The 7,321-nt window shown below is 46.7% G+C and overlaps 1 pseudogene; it reads right to left on the reverse strand.

Annotated features, from left to right (window-relative positions):
- Nucleotides 1-6,640: 6,640 nt before the first annotated feature.
- On the reverse strand, nucleotides 6,641-6,874 carry LOC129654264 (cytochrome c oxidase subunit NDUFA4-like; annotated as a pseudogene).
- Between the last annotated feature and the right edge of the window lie 447 nt (nucleotides 6,875-7,321).

Below are 7,321 nucleotides of genomic sequence, written 5' to 3' on the forward strand. Positions count from 1 at the left end.
AACTACTGAGCCCAGGAGCCACAACTACCGAAGCCTGGACGCCATAGAGCCCGTGCTCCGCAGCAAGAGAAGCCACCGCAATGAGAAGCCCACGTACTGCAACTAGGGAGTAACTCCCTGCTCTCCACAACTAGAGAAAAGCCTGCGCAGCAACGAAGACCCAGTGCGGCCAAAAAGAAAATAAATAAATGAAAACCTTTAAAAAGGACTCATTTCAGACTCATAGAAAGTGCTCAATAGACAGTAACTATTATTATTTGTTGAATGAGTGTGCTGTTTAGGAGGAAAGTGGAGTGTGGTGCTTAAGCACATGGACTGCGGCCTCAGACTCTTGAGTTCTGGTCCCAACTGTACCAACTACCAGCTCTGAGACCTCGAGCACATTATTTAACATCTCTGTGCCTCTGTTTCTCATCTGTAAAAGAGGGAAAATGTTATCTACTTTATTGGACTACTCTAAGAATTAGATGAGATGATCCAGATCCAGCATTTAGAATAGAGTCTGTCATATCATAAGCCTCAATAATAAGAAGAACCAGAATAATGGCTATTTTTATTTACTATCTCTGAACAAGCAGTTGGGAATCAGAGTGTGAACACTGCTTGGGCGTACAGTCTTCAGCCAGCGACCCAAGAATGAGGCAGCTCTTCCTCATTTTACCCTCAATCCCAGCTCTGCAGGAAGTCTGTCCAGCTTGCCTCTTGTCTCAGTAGCTTCTCAGGGGCTTGCTCATGGCAAGTAATTGGTCACTGCATTTAGAAGGAGTCTGTGCCACGGGCAGGATTTGCCCATACTGTTGTTTCCATCCTGCCTGCTCAGCCCTCTGCAGACATAGTGCGTGGGCAGAGGGCAGTCCAGCCCTCCAGGCGTCCTGTATAGAGGTGCTTGAGGCCAGACATATGGCCAAGGGGGCCAGGATTCAATGGTTGATAATAAAGATAGGGGCACTAAGGTTCCTATGCAGGGTACTGACCTAGGCACTATATACATGCTGGGACCCTGAACTGCTTTCCTGTACCTCATCGTCACATAGAATACAGACAAGAAGATATGGACAAGTACTCGCAGGACCATGATCTCAGTATGCTGATGGCAGAGGCACGGGTGCTCGGCATGCATCTAGGAAAGTAGATAACCCCATTCTGGCACAGGGTGTATCAATCAAGGTCTGGTTCACCTGTATAAAACAATACAGTGAATCCCTACAAATGAGTGAGTTCTGCTTCGAGAGAGCGTGTTCTTAAGTCCAGCAAAGTGAGCCAAGGTACCCAACTAACACAACTGGAATTGTTGTTGTTGTTCAGTCACTAAGTCTTGTCCAACTCTTTGTGACCCCACGGACTGTAGCCCACCATGTTTCTATGTCCATGGGATTTTCCAGGCAAAAAAACTGGAGTAGGTTGCTATATATTTCCTTCTGCAGGGGATCAAGGTGCAATTTCACTTACACCTGACATTGACAGAGTGCATATTCATGTCTTTGAAAGTTCAAAACTTGAAGGTGAAGGGGATTTACTGTATAGAAAATAATAGGGACTCAGAAAATTTATTTCTCTCTTACTACAAAAGCAGTCTTGAGCTAGGCAGTCCAGGGTAACAGAATGTATCATCAGCTGTTAAGCCCCAGTTCACAGCTTAAGTTTCCTTAACCCCAGTCATCGTTAAAAAATCCTAAACTTAATCTTAACTGACTTGATTCCTATCCTAAACTTAGTTCAGTTCAGTTCAGTTCAGTCGCTCAGTCATGTCCGACTCTTTGTGACCCCATGAATTGCAGCATGCCAGGCCTCCCTGTCCATCACCAACTCCCAGAGTTCACTCAGACTCACATCCATCGAGTCAGTGATGCCATCCAGCCATCTCATCCTCTGTCGTCCCCTTATCCTCCTGCCCCCAGTCCCTCCCAGCATCAGAATCTTTTCTAATGAGTCAACTCTTTGCATGAGGTGGCCAAAGTACTGGAGTTTCAGCTTTAGCATCATTCCTTCCAAAGAACACCGGGCTGATCTCCTTTAGAATGGACTGGTTGGATCTCCTTGCAGTCCAAGGGACTCTCAAGAGTCTTCTCCAACACCACAGTTCAAAAGCATCAATTCTTCGGTGCTCAGCTTTCTTCACAGTCCAACTCTCACATCCATACATGACCACAGGAAAAACCATAGCCTTGACTAGATGAAACTTTGTTGGCAAAGTAATGTCTCTGCTTTTGAATATGCTATCTAGGTTGGTCATAACTTTCCTTCCAAGGAGTAAGCGTCTTTTAATTTCATGGCTGCAGTCACCATCTGCAGTGATTTTGGAGCCCAAAAAAATAAAGTCTGACGCTGTCCCATGAAGTGATGGGACCAGATGCCATGATCTTCGTTTTCTGAATGTTGAGTTTTAAGCCAACTTTTTCACTCCAAGGAGCGGTGGCTGCGCGGGCGCAGGAGGGCCTAGAGGAGCTATTCCAGTTCAAGGTTAGGAGGGGCGGCGGTGAGGAGATACCCCTCGTCCAAGGTAAGGAGCAGCAGCTGCGCTTTGCTGGAGCAGCCATGAAGAGATACCCCACGTCCAAGGTAAGAGAAACCCAAGTAAGATAGTAGATGTTGTGAGAGGGCATCAGAGGGCAGACACACTGAAACCATACCCACAGAAAAATAGTCAATCTAATCACACTAGAGCCACAGCCTTGTCTAACTCAATGAAACTAAGCCATGCCCGTGGGGCCACCCAAGACGGGCGGGTCATGGTGAAGAGGTCTGACAGAATGTGGTCCACTGGAGAAGGGAATGGCAAACCACTTCAGTATTCTTGCCTTGAGAACCCCATGAACAGTATAAAAAGGCAAAATGATAGGATACTGAAAGAGGAACTCCCCAGGTCAGTAGGTGCTCAATATGCTACTGGAGATCAGGGGAGAAATAACTCCAGAAAGAATGAAGGGATGGAGTCAAAGCAAAATCAATACCCAGTTGTGGATGTGACTGGTGATAGAAGCAAGGTCTGATGCTGTATAGAGCAATATTGCATAGGAACCTGGAATGTCAGGTCCATGAATCAAGGCAAATTGGAAGTGGTCAAACACGAGATGGCAAGAGTGAACGTCAACATTCTAGGAATCAGCAAACTAAAGTGGACTGGAATGGGTGAATTTAACTCAGATGACCATTATATCTACTACTGCAGACAGGAATCCCTTAGAAGAAATGGAGTAGCCATCATGGTCAACAAAAGACTCCGAAATGCAGTACTTGGATGCAATCTCAAAAATGACAGAATGATCTCTGTTCGTTTCCAGGGCAAACCATTCAATATCACAGTAATCCAAGTCTATGCCCCAACCAGTAATGCTGAAGAAGCTGAAGTTGAACGGTTCTATGAAGACCTCCAAGACCTTTTAGAACTAACACCCCAAAAAGATGTCCTTTTCATTATAGGGGACTGGAATCCTAAACTTAACTCTACTTCTAATACTAACTTCAACCCAACCCTAACCCTATTCCTACTCTGACCTGATTCCTAAGCGTATCCTTCATGCTAACCCTACCCCTATCTCAAACTCAACCTGAACTCCAACTCTAACCCCATCTTCCTCTTAACCCTAATCTCAACCTTAACTCTAACCCTAACTTTAACCTGAAACCCAATCACAATTCTAACCTTGTATTAGTCAGGTTCTCCAGAGAAACAGCCAATTTGAGTGTGTATATACAAAGAAATTTTCAGGAATTGCTCACATGATTATGGAGGTTGGCAAGTCCAATATCTGCAGGCTGCAGACCCAGGAAGAGCTGATGTTGCAGCTCAAGTCCAAAGGCTGTCTATTGGCAGAATTCTCTCTGGCTCCGGTCTTGTTCTGGACAGACTGATTAGATGAGCCCCACCTGCACTGGTGCTTCCCAGGTGGCCCAGTGGTAAGGAATCTGCCTGACAATGCAGGAGACGAAAGAAATGTGGCTTCGATCCCTGGGTCAGGAGGATCCTCCGAAATAGGAAATGGCACCCTACTCCAGTACTTTTGCCTGGAGAATCTCATGGGCAGATGAGCCTGGCGGGCTACAGAGAGTGGGACATGAGTTAGTGACTAAGCACGATGTACATATGATGCAATACACCCACATTATGAAGGGCAATCTGTTTTACTAAAAGCCCCTGATTTAAAGGTCAATCTCATGCAAAAACACCCTTACAGACACATTCAGGGTAATGTCTGACCACATACCTGGGCACCACTACCCAGCCGAGTTAACTCATAAAATTAACCATCACAAACTTCAACCCACATCCCAGCCCTAACCCTAATCACCTATCTCTTCTGTAAAGAGTCCATTCTCCCTACCAAGCTGACTGTCTCTGCAATAGGCTGGATGACCAGACTCAAGGGGCCCACCCGGTGGGTGGAGTGGGTGGGGACACCACTGGCCTCATGCAGCCTGCCCGCCTTGGCGCAGGGGGTTATTAACAGCCAGCGGTGAGGGGAGGTGGGCAGAACCACAGCAAGAATGTTATGTTCTCAGACCCGGGCCCACCAGGCAGCATGGACCTAGGCGGTATTTGCTGTACAGAGTGGTGTGACTTCAGAATGCTGTTTTACCATTTGCCCTTCACGTTGCATTTAAGTACAATTGTAGCCAATTATGCTGATTTCTATTTCACAGGCTTAGGTTTAATGGATTTTGAATACATATTCTCAATCTATGTAAATTATCTACTCTGGCCTCACATCCAGCGATCTTTATGAGAGGCCTCTGGTGGGGGTTTTTGTTTTTCTCTTTTAAGGGCTGTAATTTTTATAGGAGGATTTCTTTACCACCTTCTGTTAGCACTGGCTCACTGGGCATGGACCCAAGAAAGATTCAAAGGCAGAATGAAAGAGCATTAGTGGAATTCATCAGAACAAGGGTACATTTTGTAGAGAGCAGAAGAAAAGCAATAGATGGCCCTGATTGCGTATGAGTCAACGCCTGTGTTTTGGATACATGCAAAGAACTAGGATTGGCGCTGCAGGAAATCAAATATAAGAGAGATGGTTACCAGGCATGGGGTGGGGAAACTGGAGGAGGGGCAGCAGGACCAACACCTAAATTGCTTCCCACTCCCTCATTCTGTGCTTTACCAGAAAAGCCTTCCTGTGCACTCTATGGAAAAAGGCAAGTCCCCTGAATGAGTCTGGGTCGCCTGGGAAATGGGAGGTACATTCCATAGGGATTTTGAAGAGCATTAATGAAGAGTTAGGAGCAGGGAAAGGGAACTAACTAGTGACAGCGAGGCACCCAGGGACAAGCATCACTGAGAAGCAGTCCCCAGTCCCAGGCCTGAAGCGGTGGTAGGAAGGAATGAGAGTTTCAGCATCTCACTGGAGCTGGAGTGGCCCGAGAGGCGCTGCTGTCCCGAGCTGCAGTCCTGTAGGGCATGGTGCAGTCCCTGCCAGGGCTAAGGACAAGAAGAAGCTAAGAAGATGCTCTCACACTTCCCTCTGCTCCCATCGATGGTGTGTTGAACCCAGTTAATATTTCAGGGCCCCCTGTATTCAACTCTTTTAAGCTCTAATATCAAGCTAGTTTGAAATCTCTCAAGGTGGAGTATTTGCACCACAGAAATGGGCAAATGCTACAGATCAGGGTGCTTTTCTTCGGTGAGCTGGCTGATAAACATTTGCTAGCGCTCCACTGCCTCCTGCTTTCTCATCTCCTTTTTCTGCCTAAGCCAACAGGAAGGCAGAGGGCGGGGGACCTTGGGTGAAAGAATCCCTATGGGCCAGTCCCTGGGGCATGGAACAGGGCTGGGAGGGAGGGTGGTGCAGGAATTGTATGGGAGGAAGGGGCAGCAAACAGAGAATAAGCAGCACATCCCGACTGTCACTTAAAAAAAAAAAATTGGCTGTGGGGGGTCTTCCTTGTGGAGTGAAGGGGCTTCCTAGTTGCATTGCATGGGCTTAGTTGCCCCATGGCATGTGGAATCTTATTTCCCCAATCAGGGATAGAAAGAACCTGCATCCCTTGCATTGGAAGTTGGATTCTTAACCACTGGACCACCAGGGAAGTCCCCCGCTGTCACTTTTGATCCTCTTGTGTGCATGCCTGCGTGCTAAGTCGATTCAGTCATGTCCAACTCCTTGCGACCCTGTAGACTGCAGCCCGCCAGGCTTCTCTGTCCATGGGATTCTCCAGGCAAGAATATTGGAGTGTGATGTCGTGCCCTCCTCCAGGGGATCTTCCCAACCCAGGAATCGAACCTCTGTCTCCGCATTGGCAGGCAGGCTCTTTACCACTAGTGCCACCTGGGAAGTCCATTGATCCTCCTATCCTATCTAATTGTTTTAAGAAACTCATCACCACCTGCCATATTGCAGGCTCACATTTACCCCCTTGGATCTCCCACTAGAAGGGAAGCTCTTGGAAAGAGGGGATACTCTTGGAGAGAAGGGACTTTGATTTCTTTTCTACCAAGTCTTTAGTACGTTGAACAGCCAGCAGATTCTCAATAACCTTTTTTTAAAAAATTTCAGATTATTTATTAATCAGTGTAAACCCCAACACAATACACCAACATGATTTTGTGTATTTAAGGGGATATATTTCCTGACTAAGCGATAAATTGTGCAGATGTCTTCTGGAAGACCTTCATTCTAAGCAGCTTTATAGTGAAACATTTCATTTAGGAATCTGGACCTTCTATCTTCAGGTTGCTGTAATCTACATTTGGGTGGAACTCGTATTGATCATTGGGACCCAGTTTGTTCCAGGGTTCTGGGTTATTCTTTCTGTCCCAACTGACATCTGGATTGAGCGATGCCAGGCGCAGGATATCTGCTGCTGCTCCAGTACCTCCTGCTCCAGTAAATATGAGAAAGGGAATCAAACAAGGATGCTATTTGGCCTGACCAATCATCTGAAAGTGAAAGTCGCTCAGTCGTGTCCGACTCTTTGCGACCCCATAGACTTTACAGTCCTTGGAATTCCCCAGGCCAGAATACTGGAGTGGGTAGCCTTTCCCTTCTCCATGGGATTTTCCCAACCCAGGGGTCGAACTGGGGTCTCCTGCATTGCAGGCAGATTCTTCACCAACTTAGCTGTGAGGGAAGACCAACCATCTAGTGGAGTCAATAACTTTTGTTGAATGAAAGAGTACATGGCAGAATTTAAATGACTTAAGGGAAGTGCTGAGCTATGCAGAAGAGAGATTCCCCATAGTGTGGCATGTCAGGTAGCTGTGCAACAGCCAGGAGGAAAGGTCTAGCAGACAGTTGGAGAAACAGAGGCTGGAGTTGAAGATTTGTTGTTGTTGTTCAGTTGCTAAGTTGTGTCTGACTCTTTGTGACCTCATGGATTGCAACAC

The sequence above is a fragment of the Bubalus kerabau genome, chromosome 5 (genome assembly GCF_029407905.1).
Source record: "Bubalus kerabau isolate K-KA32 ecotype Philippines breed swamp buffalo chromosome 5, PCC_UOA_SB_1v2, whole genome shotgun sequence".
NCBI classification, from domain to species: domain Eukaryota; kingdom Metazoa; phylum Chordata; class Mammalia; order Artiodactyla; family Bovidae; genus Bubalus; species Bubalus kerabau.